Source organism: Salvia splendens, unplaced genomic scaffold (genome assembly GCF_004379255.2).
Source record: "Salvia splendens isolate huo1 unplaced genomic scaffold, SspV2 ctg1131, whole genome shotgun sequence".
NCBI classification, from domain to species: domain Eukaryota; kingdom Viridiplantae; phylum Streptophyta; class Magnoliopsida; order Lamiales; family Lamiaceae; genus Salvia; species Salvia splendens.
Window position 1 is genome coordinate 34374 of NW_024598680.1, and position 4391 is coordinate 38764.

General features: G+C 38.6%; 1 pseudogene; it reads left to right on the forward strand.

Moving 5' to 3' along the window:
* Positions 1-478: 478 nt before the first annotated feature.
* On the forward strand, positions 479-1417 carry LOC121788742 (annotated as a pseudogene).
* The last annotated feature ends 2974 nt before the right edge of the window (positions 1418-4391 follow it).

Genomic DNA, 4391 nt, shown 5'->3' on the forward strand with positions numbered 1-4391 from the left:
GCCCACCAGCATAGTTGTTCGTCTCTCTCTTTTACGCGTTATCAACGCAGTTTTCTTGGGCTAAGGAGCTCAAGAATGGTGTAAGGTATGATCCATTTGGTTATAGCTTAGGTTAGGGAAGATGAAAACGCTGGAAGTAGGCCATTTTTATGTGTTGTTGAACCTTCTGTTATTTTGTCTGTGCAATGCAAAAACATTGAAATTCTTAATTGTAATGATAATTGCAATTTTTTTTGGTGACTGATTATTTTACTCACATTTTTATCCTTAATTTTTCATTCTTCTTATCCTGTGGCGTTATTCATCGCCTAAATATTTCAGAATTTGTTACTTGTAGAGTTTTTTTTCAAAAAGATGGTCAATTAGTCCCTACCTATATATGGTCAATTTTTCTATCTAATGACATACGTAATTAAATTTAATACTGCCTCTATCCAATTGCATAGTGCGTAATTGCCTTTTTTTTGGCTTTGTAAAACCCTCGCTCGCCATTTACAACTCTCTCTCTCTCTCACAATCAAGAACCTTCTCAAAACCTCCACAAAAATGGCAGCTGCAGCTCCACCTCCGCCTCCATCCGAAGCTCACATCTTCCTCCCAGAAACCACTCCTCCAGGCGACACTCTCTTCACCCGCATACGCCTCGCCACCGCCGCCGACGTCCCCCACATCCACAAGCTCATTCACCAAATGGCCGTCTTCGAGCGCCTCACCCACCTCCTCGAAGCCACCCCTGAGTCCCTCTCCGCCACCCTCTTCCCCCCCTCCGCCCCTCCCCCCTTCACCTCCTTCACCGTCCTCATGCTCGAGCTCTCCCCCGCCCCTTCCCTCCCCCCGCCGCCGCAGATCCCCATTTTACCCCCATCCTCAAGCCCGTCCACTCGATCTCCCCATCGACGATTCCGATCGGGCTGATTTCACGAGCAACGCTCCGGATGTTCCACGGCACGATGTTGTAATTGGGGGATTCGTGCTGTTTTTCCCCAATTACTCGACGTTTTTGGCCAAGCCAGGTTTTTACATCGAGGATATTTTTGTCAGGGAGTGCTACCGCCGGAAGGGGCTGGGGCGGCTGCTGCTATCGGCGGTGGTGGCGCAGGCGGCGAAGATGGGGTACGGGAGGGTGGAGTGGGTGGTTCTCGATTGGAATGTGAATGCGATTAGTTTTTACGAGCAGATGGGGGCGAAGATTTTGCCGGAGTGGAGGATTTGCCGGCTCACCGGCGACGAGCTTCAAGCATTTGGGCGTATCAACCTAGGTTGATACGACGGCGTTTTGGAGCTGGAATTAATAAATTGCAGTGTTAATTTTAAACTCTAATCTTGTAATCTTGCTGTGTTATTGAATTTGGTGTTTGCTTCATTGCTTTCTTGTTTTGATTTGAGTGTTGAAATTGATCTCTTGTTGATGACATTACTGCTGCTTTGTGCTATGTTTGAAGCGTATAACTAAGTGCGTTTTAGTTGGTAAGACGTTGAGTCAAACTCTAAATCAATGGTCGAGGGTTTGAGTCATCTCATGGTGCGCGTGTTTGGAGCTGCGTGCTAGTTTAAGCTATATTAGGAGCTTGAAGCTAAGTGTGTCTTAGTTGCTAAGATGCTGAGTCGAACCCTAAATCAATGGTCGAGGTTTTAGTGTGCGTGTGTTTGGAGTTGCGGCTTGGTTTGAGCAATGTTTGAAGCTTGTAGCTAAGTGTTGTATCTCACACCTGAGTCGAACCCTAAATCAATAGTTGGGGGTTCAAGTTATCTTATGGTCCGTGTGTTTGAAGTTGCGTGTGCTGGTTTGAGCTATGTTTGGAGCTTACATTAAATCCTCTGTTACTTAACCAACTAAGATGCTCCTCTCAAGAGCTTACATTAAATCCGTCTTACCAACTAAGATGCTCCTCTCAAACCAGTAGTAGAGGGTTTTAGTCATTCCGGAGTGCGTGTTTGGAGTTTCTTGTTGGTTTGAGCTATGTTTGGAGCTTTTGATAAATGTTGTAATTTAGTAATGATGAATGTTGTAACTTAGTCTTGCTCATAAAATTGTGTAGGGTGAAGAAAAATGCAATGTATTTATAGGTACAACAATGTGATTTGGTTGGTAAGATATCTTGCTCTTCAATCAACAAAATTGAGGGTTTAAGTGATTATATTGAAAAAGCAAACATTTAATTGATAATTAAAAAGAAGCGTTTAATTGATAAGATGATTTCCATCTAGCTAATAAATTGATAAAACAAACATAGGTAAATTGAAAAAAACGAACAATTAATTGATTAGATGCTTTTTGTCCAACTAATAAATCAGACCAGTAAATTGTAATTGAAAAAAAATATTTGAGTGATTATACACTGGAAATCTTAATGAAACAACAAACATTTAATTGATAAGATGCTTCCATCTAATCTAGAGGTGGCAAATCGTGCGTGTTGTGTCGTTATCGCGTCGACGCGATAACGACATGACACGATAACAACAAACACGAACACGACCCGTTAAGAAAACTCCAAACACAAACACGACTCACTACCCTCGGACACGAACATGACACGAACCTATTAACGACACGAACCACTTCGGGTCAACAAGACACGATAACAACAACAACACATATATGACACGACACAATAACGACACTATAATAATACGAAAAATGAAAAATCTATTTTCACGCTAATACTAAGTGCTCCATTAGACTAAATCTAATTTAAATAAAAAAATATTAAAAATATTTTAATATTTTTTCTTAACGTGTAACACGAACACGACACGAAATTTCCGTGTCGTTATCGTGTCGACACGATAAGGACACGAACCCAATAAGCCTTGACACATACCCATTATTTTTATGCGGGTTCGTGTGGTACTAAAAATTGCCAGCCCTACTTCCATCCAACCAATAAATCAAACTAGTAGTAGTAAATTGTAATTGAATTTTTTTTGAGTGATTATATATTGGAAATCTTCATGTATAGATGTTCTAGTTTTCCAATCTTAAATAGAGAATTCGGCCTATCCACACTTTTAGCCTAATGTTATTTTCATCTAAGAAAATGACTTATCCTAACATGAAATGGACTTACTAACTTTTCCATCTTCCAATTAACATATTTCTACTTTAATTTGCACCTCATAAGTCATAATTTAATTTCACATTATTGAGATTTTTACCAGCCACTGTTCATGCACTAAGCCATTGAAAAATCACATTTGAGTATAGTTTTCAATAAGAAAATGAAAATTCTGGTTTTTTTATGTATAAAATTTGAGCCCCATAATCACATTCCATTAGAAAGTTAAGTAATTATATTTATCAATACAAAATGAGAAAGTTGGTAAGATATCTTGCTCTTCAATCAACAAAATTGAGGGTTTAAGTGATTATATTGAAAACAGCAAACATTTAATTGATAAGATGCTTCCATCTAATCTAGGGGTGGCAAATCGTGCGTGTTGTGTCGTTATCGCGTCGACAACGACACGGCACGACAAGATAACAACAAACACGCCCCGTTAAGAAAACTCCTAACACGAACACGACCCGCTACCCTCAGACACGAACATGACACGAACCCATTAACGACACGAACCACTTCGGGTCAACAAGACACGATAACAACACATATATGACATGCCACAATAACGACACTATAATAATACGAAAAAATGAAAAATCTATTTTCACGCTAATACTAAGTGCTCCATTAGACTAAACCTAATTTAAATTTAAATAATAATAATAATAATAATAATAATAACATTAAAATATATTAATATTATTTCTTAACGTGTAACACGAACACGACACGAAATTTCCGTGTCGTTATCGTGTCGACACGATAAGGACACGAACCCAATAAGCTTTGACACATACCCATTATTTTTGTGCGGATTCGTGTGATACTAAAAATTGCCGGCCATACTTCCATCCAACCAATAAATCAAACTAGTAGTAGTAAATTGTAATTGAATTTTTTTTGAGTGATTATATATTGGAAATCTTCATGTATAGATGTTCTAGTTTTCCAATCTTAAATAGAGAATTCGGCCTATCCACACTTTTAGCCTAATGTTATTTTCCTCTAAGAAAATGACTTATCCTAACATGAAATGGACTTACTAACTTTTCCATCTTCCAATTAACATATTTCTACTTTTAATTTGCACCTCATAAGTCATAATTTAATTTCACATTATTGAGATTTTTACCAGCCACTGTTCATGCACTAAGCCATTGAAAAATCACATTTGAGTATAGTTTTCAATAAGAAAATGAAAATTCTGTTTTTTATGTACTCCCTCCGTCCCGCACTACTCGCACTTATTTCCTCTTTGGGCGTCCCAAGTTACTTGCACTCTTTCCATTTTTAGTAAAAAATTTTCACCTACAGCCGTCATTTTTT